The sequence below is a fragment of the Artibeus jamaicensis genome, unplaced genomic scaffold (genome assembly GCF_021234435.1).
Source record: "Artibeus jamaicensis isolate MK-2021 breed Jamaican fruit bat unplaced genomic scaffold, CSHL_Jam_final contig_793, whole genome shotgun sequence".
NCBI classification, from domain to species: Eukaryota; Metazoa; Chordata; class Mammalia; order Chiroptera; family Phyllostomidae; genus Artibeus; species Artibeus jamaicensis.
The window spans coordinates 10,774,604-10,789,374 of record NW_026521975.1 but is presented as its reverse complement, the minus strand read 5'-3'; the positions used below and the strand labels follow the sequence as shown (position 1 = coordinate 10,789,374).

At 44.1% G+C, this 14,771-nt stretch overlaps 1 long non-coding RNA gene across 1 annotated transcript; it reads right to left on the bottom strand.

Moving 5' to 3' along the window:
* Positions 1-211: 211 nt before the first annotated feature.
* Positions 212-12,803, bottom strand: LOC128628521 (uncharacterized). Its single transcript, XR_008392925.1, has 3 exons — positions 12,666-12,803; positions 10,437-10,491; positions 212-744 (listed from the first exon to the last, which is right to left on the bottom strand). It is a non-coding gene; the product is annotated as an uncharacterized LOC128628521 (long non-coding RNA).
* Positions 12,804-14,771: the final 1,968 nt, after the last annotated feature.

The window sequence follows — 14,771 nt, the reverse complement described above, 5'->3', positions numbered from 1 at the left end:
AGACCCCTACTCTCATGGAGCCTGCATTCTGGGCAGTGGGAGCTGGATGGTAAAAAATAGACACACTACATGGGTTAATTATGCAGTATGTTATAAGGTGATGGAACTATTAGAAAAAGAGAGGAAAGCATTGTGAGGGAGATCAGACAGGCTGGTGCTATTACCGGACAGGGGCCAGCCGGGAGTGTGTGGTTTCTTGTCTTGGTGCAGGAGAGATTTCACAGCATGAGTCCAGGTGACTGAGGATATGTTTACTAAAGCTGGGGACAGCAAAACAAGGAAGGACTTAGCATAGAAGAAGCAACAGAAGAGCCTCGGCTGGGCTGCTTTAGCTCACTGGGGAGTCAGTGAAAAGGTGGTTTTGGGGACAGGTTCAGAAGTTAGCCCAGGACAAGCTGCCACTAACCACTGCTCTCTTGATTTCAAGTCTTGTGGGGTCCCCCAGAGCACAGGACATGTGTGCCTGTGGGGGAAGCAGTGGGGGGAAGAAGAGAGGAAAGGAAATGGTGAAGGCTGCTCCCCGCAGGGAGAGCAGGAGGCTGGGTCCTTTGTCTTGAGGCTTTTATCTCTCTCTTGTGGTGGGATCTTAGGGGAGTTCTCAGCAGAATATTCATCAGTTCTCCAGGTGTGCTCTTTAGGGTCGTGGTCTCCACTGATTGGTCAGTGGCAGTGCAGGGGGTCATCAGTCATTGCAGCTGGTCCTGGCATCGCCCACTTGGTTTTGCTGCTTTTGTGGGCCTGGAGCTGAAATAGAACAGAGGCCTAGATGTTATCTCTAGGGAGGTGACCTAATGTATTTGGTTGTAAATTGTTTGGCCAATTTGTTCAGCTGTCTGTCTCGGTTTCCCTATTCCACTTGTCCTGGCTTACTGGCCTGTCTCAGTGGAAATGAGATTGCAGTATTAAATATAGCAACAAAGGGGGCCTCTCTGAGAAGGTGAGATTTGAACAGACTTGAAGGGAGCAAGAGAAGTAGCCAAATAGACACCCGAGGTGATGTTAGGTAGGATAGACAGCAAACCAAGGCAGGGAGGAGGATGGAGACATGTCTCACCAGTTTACCCCATAGTCCTGAGCCCAAAGTCCCCAAAGATTTGGGTTCCTATTACATGAGGGGAGAAAGACTAGGAATGAGTGGCCAAAGGGGAAATAAAAAGAGGGCTCTCACTATTGCGATCTAACAAAGAACTTAATACGGGAGGCTAAAAGCAAAAGCTTACACGTTGACCCAGAAGTCTTGAGCCTTGTTCAATAAGGCTGCCAGGTATGCCAAACAGGATAAGTAAACTATAATAGTGCAGAAAGAGGGTAGCCCTTGAAAGTCTGTATCATCTCCACTAGCTGGGGAAAGGAAACCTTGAGACTGTGTACTCATCCCAAGTTCTAGGAGGGGGAAGGGAAGGAGTTCTACAGCACCCAAAGAAAAAGCCCATAAAACAACTCTGGTTAACTGCCTGCTTCAAAATGAACAAATAGAGTCTGGAGCAAGATGAGGATTCAGGCTAACAGACCCTCACACATGCCTACATTGGTGTAGTCACATCTTCCTGGGGGAAGCTGGCACCACCTTTACCCATCAATCAGTATGTAACTCCCTTACCCCATCCCATCAACTATATAAGTACTCAGAACAAAGGACTCAAGCTCTTGGCCATTTCTTGCTACATAGGGAGCCCTGGCCACCCTGCTTTTGACCACTGTATTCTAGCCACCCTTGCTTTTGCAGGTCAGAGGGCAGGGTGGGTGTATGTGTTACAGAACAGATCCAGGATGGGGGAGGTGTGAATGATATACTATTACTAAATAGACCCCCCCTGTTCTCTGGGGGTCCCCCCACCTCCTACTAGGTTTGCCTTGCCTGCCACCAGGGAAAGACATCTCTCAATGCCAAAGATTGGTGAAAAGGAAAGGAATCATTTATTTTAAAAGTTATACAGACTTAGAGTAATGACTTAATGTCTTCATTAAAATACTAAAGTCCTTTAGAATACCCACAAATGCACACAGTTCTTCCTTCTCCCTCTGTCCAGCCTGGTACTGTATCTCAAGAAAAGAAGTAAAAGTCCATGGCTCGGATAGTCCCTCGGTTCCCGGCACCACCAGCTGCGTCGCCACCACGATCTCCAGTTGATCCAAAACCATGTGGCACCTTCTCAAGGCCCACCAGCAAGAGTCCTTTCACCCCTTTCCTTCCCAGCAAGGTCTCTCCTGCTTCCTAAGCCTTCTCCTGTGGCAAAAGGGAGCAGCCCAAACCCACGTGGTCACCATCATCCAGCAAGGCTGCCAAGCCTGGGTTTACATCCCTGCGCCAGTCTTCCTCTGTACCCCCATTTCTGACTCCTCCCACAGTCATTTATACCTGCCAGCATTCCTATATTTTTCCAGCCTTTCTTGGCTGCCACAGTAAGTTTGGGTAAGCATGGCCCTAGGGCTTGGAGCCAGTCATCTGCAAACTCTCATGCTAACGCTGTAACAAGCGAGAGTTGCCTCTCAGTTACATCCTGGATGGAAGTCACTCCCATCCCCCTGCCTCAAAGCAAGACCACAGCTATGTAACATACCTATGAAACCAGTTCAAACCGATAGATATGTTAAATGACCAAGCCTGAGGTTATTTGCAGAACTCTTGCTATGCAAAACAACTCTCAATGGCCCTGCTCCATGTATCCCATCCCCTAGTTCAGACCTGCTTGCAGGGGTGGGGGTGGGGGGGAAGCAAGGGGGGAGGATATCCCATATTTTTAATATTTCCTGGACACCCTGAGTTCTGGACCCCATTACAAATCCTTCTTTGGTGGGCCCCCTGGCTGCACCCTCTTACAGCTGGGCCTGTGTAGACCGGGCTGCACCTGCATCGGGCTGTGGGCCCAGGCAACACCGAGTTCTCTCAAGCAGAGTGGATGAAGAGAACGCAGACGGAGACCCTCCAGGGCCTCACAAGCTGAGGGAGCCATGTGAACAGCCCAGCATCTAAGCTGGGCGGTGAGAGCCACCACCTCCTAAAACCAGAAAAGCCTGCATCCTTGCTGCCTGTCACTACCAATACATTAAGTAAAGGTAAGAATTGAATCTTTATGGGTGCTTTATTCAGATGCCTGAGATCTGAGAAAATGGCAAGTTATATACTCTCAAAAGCTGTCTCACCCTGGCTGGTGTGGCTCAGTGGATTGAGTGTGGGCCTGTGAACCAAAAGGTCACTGGTTCAAGTCCCGGTCAGAGCACATGCCTGGGTTGCAGGCCAGGTCCCCAGGTAGGAGCATGCAAGAGGCAACTAATTGATGTCTCTCTTGCACATTGATGTTTCTCTCCTTCTCTTTCTCCCTCCCTTACCTTCTCTCTAAAAATAAATAAATGAAATATTTAAGAAAAAAGTCTTAACATCTTATTTCAAGCTGGCCTTTTTAGAAGAAGAAAAAAGGGTGGGCAAGGGGTTTGGGAAAAAAGGTAAATTGGATAAGAGTTGCAGTTCAGGAGCTATTTTCCTAGTATTTATTTATCCATTGATCAACAGCACAGATACCCTCACTCAGAGACCTCCTGGGGCCCAAAGGTTGAATTGCCTTCTAGAGGTCATGCATTCCAGTTCCTGGAATAATAGGTTTTCACTGGCATTAATCACTTAAGTCTACCTACTAAGGCTAACATTTTTAACTCTTGGGTTCCCCTATCACTCCCACATCAGAGAATCAGCAACAGGTCAAACTTCGTTAAAGAAACCAGGCAGAACCTCAAGCTTTTCCTATGTTAGTTAGCAGCAGCAAAACCAAGCAAAATGATAATGGTGTTGAAACTGTGAGGGAGACCCCGGGAAGTTTGGGTGGAGACAGAGCAGGAAAACGGAAGCGGTGCAGTGCCTGTCATGTGAATAGAAGGGTGTGGCTGTGTTACTGGTGTTCCCTTTGTGCAGCGTGCTGTCTTAATAAACAGAAACACACGGGTATGGGGGCTTTCATGGTCTGCATCCCAACTGGATGCCCTTCCCCTCCAAGTGCTCTTCCCCGCGAGAGTCTAGGCCACAGCTGCTGGGGAAGTCTTCCTCCACGATTTGGAAGGTGGCACGCTGAGGGGAAGAGGTGCCTATGTCTCTACTGGCGGGTATGCAGTCAGCGGTCCGTCAGAGTGTGCCGAGCGCTGCCTGGGGAGCGAGGCCGAAAGGATGAGGCTACAAAGGCTTTCCTTAGGGACTGATGGTACATGGGGAGATCAGGATCCCACAGGAGACACAGGGTCATGCCAATTATGCCTGTCTGTATGAGAACAATCTACTAAAATATTTAGTGGTCATATTTCTAGGGCAAAGGTTGATCAAGGATTTTTTTCCTTATAATTCATATATTCCAAGCACATCAATTTTTACATCTTTCAAGTATTCTATAATCAGAGGAAAACAAGAAGAAATATGTTTATAATTATGGTGGCAGAAAACTTAATTTGGTGTAAAGAAGAATTCCCTGAACGAGGATTAACAGGAGAGGGGTTCCCCAGGAAGGAAGCTCTGTTCCACCTGTCTCTGTGAGGATCAGACACCCCAGTTCTCAGAAGGGCTGGCACTTGCTCGGAGGCCTGGGTTGGGGGGAGGGTGGGGAGGTTGAACTCTACCCCTCACTGCCACACCTAGAACAGACCCTGTAGTCCAGAAATCAATTTTGCATTCTAATCCCATTATCCCTGCACCTGGCAGGCTAAGCCTTGAGTGTATTGAATGAACACTAAACCGATTACAGTTAGTTGATTGGGTTTCAATACCTGCATGTTCAAGAGGATTCCCTTTCATCTGAGGAGGCAGGGGGGCTGAGGGTTCTCCCCTGAGGACTCTCCTTGGAAGCGCAGGTGCTTTCCCCTTTACTCAGCTCACACCTGGCAGGTCATACTGCCTAACTCTCATCTCCAGAGGAAAGCCTAGACCTCATTTTCTTTTCATTTTTTTGTCCAAGTCATTTATATTTATTGCAGACATTTTAAGAAAAAAATAAGCAGGTCACCTGTAGACCCACCAACCAGACACAACCCATATGTTTTTGTCTCATACATAGATAATTGTCAAAATAAAAACATCAAACTTAATAAAAGAGTTCCAAACTACTATTTGGAAATGTGCTTTTTATGAAATCTTCATCTTGAGTGCCTTTTCAAGTCTATAAATGTATACGTCTACATATGCTTTCTAGTGCGTACATACCATTCCTTCACACGACTCAATGATCATTTAACCATTCCCTTACGGTTGGACAGGCTTTTTACAGCTTTTGTCATTATCAACAATGCTGTGATGAACGTCCTCGTACTCATCTTTGCCCTCATCTTGTCATTATTTGCTCAGTCCAAATTATAGCAAATAAACTGCTAGTTTGAAGAGAATGTAATCTTTTAGAGCAAGTCTCTAAAACAGGTGAAAGCGAAGACCATGGACTACTGACTGTTTCCTCCTACCCCACTCTTCTGGGTTTGAAGGGTTGTAAGTATGTTCGTGACTCTTGCCAAAGAAGTACATTTCCCTCCCTTTCCCAAACTACCTGTGGATGACGTCTCTGCCATCTCCTCCCGCTGAAGTTATTACCCTCTTTCCTTGCTCAGCTCAGCTCAGCTCAGCTCTACATGTGGCACCTGCAACACGTTCACTCATTCAGACAATTCAATAAACAGTAAATATGCATGAAGTATTTACTCTGTGCTAAGCCCTGGGACATACAGAGGTGAACGAGCAAAGTTCTTCTCCTCATGGGAATTATAAGTACTAACAGAGTTCAGACAGTAACAACTTGTATGGAGAACCACAGAGTAATGGGAGAGTGAATGGACATGGAGAGATGCTTTAGGTAACATGGTCCAGCGCAACTTCTCTGAGGAGGTGACATTTGAATGGAGACAGTATTTCATTATATTTCTCTGTTGATGTGTCTTCCTCCCTTTGTTAGATGGGGACTATGTCTTATTACGTGTATTCTAGAGATAGTACAGTGCCTGGCTCATAGAGAGGGCTCAGTAGATGTACATGGAATGAATGAATGAGTGAATGAATGAATGAATGAATGAGTGGAGGTGATGGTCCTGCCACCCTCTGCACTGCTCTAAGTCCAGATCCAGGGAGGTAGGTTCCTCTCTCAGATGCCTCACCTTGTTACCTAACAATGACCAGGAGAGCAGAGATGTTGGGGCGCTCACTCTGCTGCGCAACAAGCCTTGTGGCAGAGCTCCCCTGAGAATCCAGCACAGCAGTGCAACACAGAGGTGAAGAGCAGAAGCTTGTATTTGGCTCTGTTGTTTACCCACTCTGCGACCTTGGACAAGTTACCCAACTTTCTATGAGAACATTAAATCTAGAAAATAGAGATCATCACACCTACCTCACTGAATCGTGAGGATTAAATGGAGATAAAGTATTTAAGAACCTGGTAGGGTGGCAGGATCGGCAAGGGCAGCAACCAGCCTTGCTGTGCCCGAGGTGCCAGGGCTTGCTAGTGCCTGAGTGAAGTGGGATTTACCTGTCTGGCTCCAGGGTGTAGGGCAGCCAGGGACAGGCAGGCGGCTGAAGTCTCGGGCAAGACTTCGAGACAGGAGGCGGTATGTGGGCATAGTTTCCATATCGTCTTAAATGTTTCCCCGCATCCTGACTTCTCTTTGAAAAGAATTATTATAAAAACAATCAAAGAGAAGATATTAAAGGGAATTTTAAAGAAAAAATCATCTATGTTCTGGACATTCTGGCCCAATGATGTTATTTTTTAAGCTTTTAAAAATATTTTATTTATTTATTTTTAGACAGGGGAAGGGAAAAAGGGAGGGAGAGAAATATCAGTTGGTTGCCTCTCCCTACATGCCCTGACCTGGGGTGGAACTGCCACCCAGGCATGTGCCCTGACTGGAATTGAACCAGTGACCTTGAGCTTTGAGGAAAGCCACCCAGTCAACTAAGTCATACTGGTCAGGGCAATGTTATTTTTTTCTGTCTAGTTTTTCCTGTTCATCCAAATACAAACATATTTTATATCACTTCAGTTATAGCGATCTCTTTTATGTTTTCCATGTCATGTAACATTTTTATTATAAATGTTCCTTTATAATCCTGGAGTCTTCAGACATATTTTTTTTCTTGGTTGCCTCTCACACATGCTCCAACCAGGGATTGAACTCACAACCAAGGCACGTGCCCCCACTGGGAATTGAACTGGCAATCAAATCTTTCACTGTGTGGGATAATGTCCAGCCAACTGAGCCACACCAGTCAGGTCAGACACAGAATTTTTAATGACAGCTTCCAAGCTAATGAAACATCATTTATTCAGTCTTTTTTTTTTTTTTTTACTGGCTGAATATTCAGTTTGCTTCTTTTTGCTGTTAAAGACAAACATATGCCCTGGCTGCTGTGGCTCAGTGGATTGAGCATTGGACTGTGAATCAAAGGGTCGCCAGTTCAATTCCCAGTCAGGGCACATGCCTGGGTTGCGAGCTGGGTCTCCACTGTGGGGTGCTTGAGAGGCAACTGCACACTGATGCTTTTCTCCCTCTCTTTCTATCTCCCTTCCCCTCTCTAAAAATAAATAAATAAAATATTTTTGAAAAGATAAACATATATTTGATTATAGCTTTCTAGTTCTTTATCACTACCTTTCTCCCAGTGTAACGATTTATATTTATACTAGTATATGAGCACACTCCCACCAACTCTGCAGAGAACGCCAGTGTGGCTAATGTGGCTGAATCTTGCTAACTTCATCTGGTACACCATGGTGTTTGCTTTTTAAATTCTTCAGGAACAAAATTTAGTTCCACTCTGGCTGGTGTGCCTTAGTAGACTGAGTGCCGGCCTGCAAACCAAAAGGTCGTGAGTTCAATTCTCTGTCTGGGCACATGTCTGGGTCACGGGCCAGGCCCCCGTTGAGAGAGTACAAGAGGTGATGGATTGATGTGTCTCTCACACATTGATGTTTCTCTCCTTCTCTTTCTCCCTCCCTTCCCTTCTCTCTAAATAAATAAAACCTTTAAAATTTTAATTCCTGTCCTTTGCTCATTATCACTCTTGATTAGCTACTTATAAATCTAATATTTTGTCCAGTCTAATTTCTCTCCAGTGTATGGCTCACTGGTGTGGCTCAGTGGATTGAGCACCAGCCTGTGAACCAAAGCATCACCAGTTTGATTCCCAGTCAGGACACATGCCTGGGTTGAGGGCCAGGTCCCCAGTGAGGGGTGCATAAGAGAAAACCACACATTGATGTTTCTCCTCCTCTCTTTCTCCCTCCCTTTGCCTCTGTCTAAAAAATAATAATAATAAAATAAAATAAAAACCTAGGACAGAAAACAAACAAAAGTTTGGGGAAATGTATGTAAAACTACACTGGCAAAATATTAATATTTCTTGAAACAGAGTTTTTTTATCTATATGTTTCATTTTATTATTCTAACTTTGCATACCTTTGAAATCTGTGATGGAAAGTTTAAAGCATTATCTTTGCACGAGATCTTTCAGGCTCTCCTGCCTAAAATTCCAAACCTGACTGCTTATCTCTTATTTTATATCTCTCAACCTGATTTTTGTTTTTTTCTCCTTAGCGTTTTATTGCTATTTACTATGCAAATCATGCTCTTATTTCATCTGGTTAATTTGGCTTATTATCCTTCTCTAATTGGAATGCAAGTCCATCAGGATTTTTGTATGTTTGGTCCACTGCTTTTACCAGCAGCAGTGCCTGACTACTCCAATCATTGTTGAGTGGAAAACAAAGTCATTGTTAATATCTTAAAATTACAGCCCTCGCTGGTATGGCTCAGTGGATTGAGTGCTGACCTGTGAACCAAAATGTCACAGTTTGATTCCCTGTTGGGGCACATGCCTGGGTTGCGGGCCAGGTCCTCAGTTGAAGGTGTATGAGAGGCAACCCTTCGATGTTTCTCTAGCACAGTGATATTTCCCTATTAGAGTCCCAGGGGATTTTCAAAAACAAATGCTGAAATTATGTCCATTAAATAAAGAGTGAAAGCTGTTAAAAAAGGGGATAAAAAATAACATTACAGGCATTCAGGGGTGGGGAGTGTAAGTGGACTAAATGGTAATGGGAAAAAATACAATAAAGATTAAATTTTAAAAATTACAAGTATTCATTTGACTTTAAATTTAACAGAAGAAAACAAAGATACTGTAGTGGAATAAAGGACTTGCTGAATATGAGATTATGGCTCCTAAAAGACTCTTTTAAAGTTTTTTTTTTTAATTTACATATGAAAATCATCAAGGTTGGAGACATTAGATTTTTTTTTACTGCTCATTCCTTAATGGGCATGAATTTAATTTCCAGGCAATAAAACTTAGTAACTGCTTTATAAACGTCAGCATAAATATCACTAATATATAAAGAAACAAACCAACTGTTTTTTACTTATACATACACCAAGAACAAAGTGGAAAATATTGCCTACTTTTTGTTTTAGAGAATTGCCTACTTTTATAGCAATTCTCTAAGACAAAACAAATAGGGAAAAGCTGATCAGTGAGCAAAATATGCCATAAAATAGTCGAGGGGAGAAACATTTCTATCATGAAGAATTGATTAGAGCTGCTATATTTCCTTTGGGGTTCTTTTTACTACTTTTTAAAAGAACCCATCACAGTCATCAGTCACTGGCCAGTGTGGAAACATGTACCTGGGCGGACCTAGTCAAGGAGCAAGAGGGAGATGCCCTCTTGCTCCCCTTCTTCCCCTGCCTTCCTCACTGTGGCCCATCCAAGTCTTCCCCAAGTCTATACTCACTTTTTCCTCCTCCTCCCAGCCAACCCTCAGTTCCTTCCCTCACCAACAACACACTGGTTTCCAACCCTGGGGGTTGGGATCATCTGAGAAGCCAAGAAAACATAGACAACACCCCTGCCTCCTTGGGCCCCATCTTTACAGACCCTAACCCCGTGGGTCAGGGTTGAGGATGGGAGTTTCTCTTTCATTAAGTCCTCCACGTAGTTCTGATGAGCAGGTTTATGGACCACTCCATAAGTGTTTCATTGTTTTGTGGGTTTTTAAAAAAGGTTTTATTTATTTATTTATTTTTAGAGAGAGGGGAAGAGAGGGAGAAATACATTGATGTGTGAGAGGAACATCGATCAGTTGCTTCTTGCATGCCCCCAAGCGACTTACTGGCCCACCACCGACACATGTGCCCTGACTGGGAATTGAACCCACAACCTTTTGATTTGCAGGTCCACACTCAATCCACTGAGCCACACCAGCCAGGGCCAAAAGTGTCTTTCATGCTTCTTTACATACCCCAGTACCTACCACAATGCCTGGCAAATTACAGGTGCTTAATAAATATGTAGCAAATGAAATAAAGGAAAATAATTTAAAAGTCCTTGTTTCCAAGAAACTTAACTGTGTTCTACAACAAAATTCAAGAACATATATAGGAATAAAAAATATCCGGCACCCAAAAAGGTAAAACGCACTCACAATGTCTGGTGTCCAGTAAAAGGTTGGCAGGCATGCAAAAGCAGGAAGTCATGGTCTGTAATGAGAAGAAATATCAGTCAACCGAAACTGACCCAGAAACAACACATGTGATAGAATTAGTAGACAAAAAGATTATAACTGTATTATACATGTTCAAGAAGGTAGAAGGTAAAAGTTAATGTCATCTCTATTGATTTTCACAACCATTTTGTGAGGCAGAGAATACAGTGGATATTATTGCACCCCTTTCTCAGAGGGTGAGAGGCAAATGGACTTCCTCAAGATCCCAATGGAACGACCAGAGGCTACCTCCTTCCACCAGACCCATTCCCAAAGGCTTCGTTGGGTGAGGGGCAGAGTTTAAGGGGGAGAGTGTAATCCTTATTGCCGTTACTTAGTGGGTAGAGGGGAGTGGAGGCAAGAGGGAAAAAGAGGAAAAGAATGAAGAGGCCAGAAAATAAGTAGGGAAAGGGTTAGAGGTGCCTAAAATATGGAAATGAAACAAGACATCTAAAAAACAAAAGTCAAGACTCTGATGCACATACAAAGTGGGGCTGGACAGGGTTATGAAGGAGGGGCCAGAGGGAGACAGAGTAGGTTGTAGAGAAAACAGTTCAAAGGGTGTGAGGTCATAACACCTATTTCTGAGGAGCAGGCATGTGCCACTGGTCCCTGAGTTGGACGTTTCCCTTGGGGTCAGAGCACTAGGCCCACAGTTCCTGTGGAAAATACACCCTCCTGCTGACTGTGGCCTCTGCCCCCAGGCCTCCTCCGCTAGGACTGTGTGTTTAGGCAACTGCACTGCATTTTTAGAACAATTTTTAACTTGAAGGCTGTACTTGCGGAACCAGAAGGCCTGGTCAAGACCTGTTAGATAATATCTTCAGACCTTCCTGGTGCTAAGATCAACTGTAGCCCAGGCAAGTGAACCTACTCAGAGAGGGTAGGAGGTGAAAGGAAGGGTCTCCTTCCCACCCAAAGGCTTGGGCACCTTCCTGTGGAGAAGGAAAGCAGAGTGAGGCATGATACCTCCTGAGTCTTCTTTCCAGGTGCCCTTAGAAATGTAGCTCTGCTCTGTTTCAAGTCTTACTGGAGGATTCAGGCTAGATCTAAGAAAGAACTTCACTTTTGAGGAGCTGCAAAATATGAATATATTACATAAAGATGTCAAGTTTTCTTTTGTGCCTGTTTAAAGATTATCTCTGATGAATAAAGTCTAGCCTAGTGCAGAGGGACGGACTATATGACTCCCAGAAGACTCTACTTGGCTCATGGTATGCTGGGCAGATCCCAGGTTAAGATACCCTGTACCTAAGACTTAAGTGCTTTTCTAGGAACAAGACCAAACCTTAAAAAAGATTTATGGAATTAAGGTAAGGGGCTGAGCTCACTGCAGCCTCTACTGAACCCTGGGGCAGGCTTGAGCAGAGGGAAGGAGGGAATGCAGACAGCCATCAGGGTGGCTGGAATGTATGTTGCAGAAACAGCCTGGAGGCCACAGAACCCAGCAAAGTGTGTGGGAGATGGAATCTCAGCAAGACGACACTGGTATGGACTATGAAAAGCAGCTGATCCAACCTCCTCATTTTATAGACAGAAGACTGAGAAGTGACTCATTTGCCCACAGTCACGTAAAGAAAGAGAGCATGATGAGGCTGGTAGATCAGCGACAGGCAGTCAGTTCAAGCCCTTAAAGTCTTCCATGAACTTCAGTTGGACAAAGGGGGGCCTAGCTCTGGAAGCTGCTGGGTTGATATGAGGGAGAGTTTGAGAAGCCCCTCTAGAGTTCTAAGTCCTGGGTCTGGAGCTGAGCCTTGGCTGCAAGACACAGATGGGAAGACATCTAACAGGTGTGAAAGAACAATTAACAGGACTTAAAAATGAACCTCCTGGTTCAAATGAACCTCTCGGGATCAAATCAGGGACCCAAAGTGGTGGCTGATATCTCTACTTTAATCTTTGTTCTTAAGCTCCAGAGGTTGCTACTTAACCCTGCCAAATTTCCCATAACTCAGGAGCAAGACCTGCCTGCTCTCCCTTTACCTAGCCAGTCAACAGGCATCCATGGCCAATTGCTCTGGCCTGTGTAGCATCACCCCCCATATGCATTTCCTTTTCCCTCCCTTCCCTCTATTTATCTGGCTCTCAGACAGGCTGAAGCCCTTTCCAGACATTCTAGAAACCCCCTTAGTCATACCGACCTCACCCCAGATTCACCCAGATACCAACCATGGCCTCCATCTCTGCTCCCGAACTCCTCCTCCCTTTAGCCAGTGGGAGTATGAAACATTTTTAGTGACAATCTTGAAAATGTACCTCCAATGCACCCATTTTCTCAGGAAGTTACTTGAGGATGTGCTCTGCCAAAGGAAGAATGTAAATCAAGAAAGAAGAAATAGGATCCAGGAACCAAGAATTTACAGAGTGAGCAGCAAAGGGACTCTCTAGCTGATGGTGAAGGGAGATTCCAAGACAACAGCTGTGGTAGAAACCTGGAGGTAACCGGTCCAGATTGGAGCCTATGAGAACATTGAAAAAACACCTAAATTTTTTAGCGTATTGACTAGAGATTTACACACAAATGGGGGAGAGTGTGAGGTTGACTTAGTAACAAATATACAGAATACTAAACAAATGAAAAAAGTAAGACAATTATTAACTCTAGCAAAAATAAAATGTTGTGCAGGAAAAAAATAATTGTAATATAGTACAAGAGCTGTGAAAAGTTTTTAAAGTCAAAATAGAAAGAGTGGACATTGATCCAAACAAAATTACAGCATAACTAAAGTGGGAGGAAGGAGAGATGGGAAGCTTGTTTGGCTAGACCTGTGTGGTGGGGACAGGGAGAGCAAAAAATGAGCTAAATTCGAATCATCCACAGTGAAAAGTCAATAGATAAAGAATCAGCTAAAAAAGTTGGAAATAGGGTCTGTGTTGCAAGAGATAGTTGTTTTCTCACAGCAAGTATTATAGAATTATTTAACTTGTTAAATTACTTGCAAGTATAACACTATCAAATATGCCACATAATACATACCACAATTTTTACATATAGAAGGTACCCAATAAATGTTAATCATTATAACTCCTTCCACATCACAACTTCATCAGACAGCTTGCTATACTTGCAGGTGGATGTATATATTATGATACCTGATTGCAAAGGACAAAACCTCAACTCAAAATCGGTGAAAGCAGAAAAGGGGATGGAAATGCATCATGTTACAAATAAGCTTCAGTCATGGCTGGATCCAGGTGTTCACAAGGCACTAGCAGAGAACTTTCTGCATTCCTTGGCTCTATTTCCTGTTTTGACTTCATTCTCAAGCAGGCTTCTCTCATACCTTGGCAAGCTGGCCTCCAGCACCTCCAGGTTTTTATCTTACCAGCTTCATAATTCTAATGGAAGGAAAGAGTCTCTGCCTGGTAACTGCAACAAAATGCCTGGGATAGACACTCATTGCTCTGGTTTGGGTCACATGCATACCCCTGGACAGATTGCTACGGCCAAAGGGATATAGTACTCTGATTGGCTAAGCATAAGTCACATGCCCACCTTGGAACCACGGGCCAAGGAGGGTTGAGTGGTCTCACAAAGGAAATGTAGGTGTTATCATTAGATAAAGTGAGGCTAAATGCTTCAAAGCCAAGAGCTGCGTGCCCTTGTCTGAAGACTGAGACTGCTGCTTACCCTCATTCGTGCAGGAGCTACTGGGTAGGAACCTTCTGACCATTATACAATTGGCTCATTCCTTCTGTTTTGTGAGAGCCATTTGGTATTTAAAGACATGTCCCATGTTCCCACATTTTTTCATCTCTGAGGAAACAAGCTTAGATCCCCTAATTTTCCTTGCATAAGAGTTTCTGGACCCTGCACTTTTTTTGCTCTCTTTCCATGGATGCTGAGCAATGTCGAAATACTATGACATGGTACCCAGAGCTGAATGAAGCTCCAGGTGTATGGCCTGATCAGCCTAAGGCCCATGGGATGTTCATTTCATTTCTCCTTGTCAGTGAAGCACCTTAAGGGTATAGTAGCTGTTTTAGTGACCACAGTGCATTGTTGACTCATATTCAGCTGCAGTCAACACCTTTTATTATAAGAGCTGTCATTCAGCCAGGGGCTCACCATTCTGCATTCATGCCATTGATTATTTAAATGTAAATAAAGGACTCTGTCCTTGTTAAATTTCAACTTAGAAAGTTTGGTCCAATATTGAAGTTCACTGAGGTGTTTGTGAGTATAGATTGTCTTCAATACTAACCACCCCTCCAGGTTTTACGTAATCTACCTCTTGGCAGACATTCTCTTTATTTTCATCCAAGAAGATAATA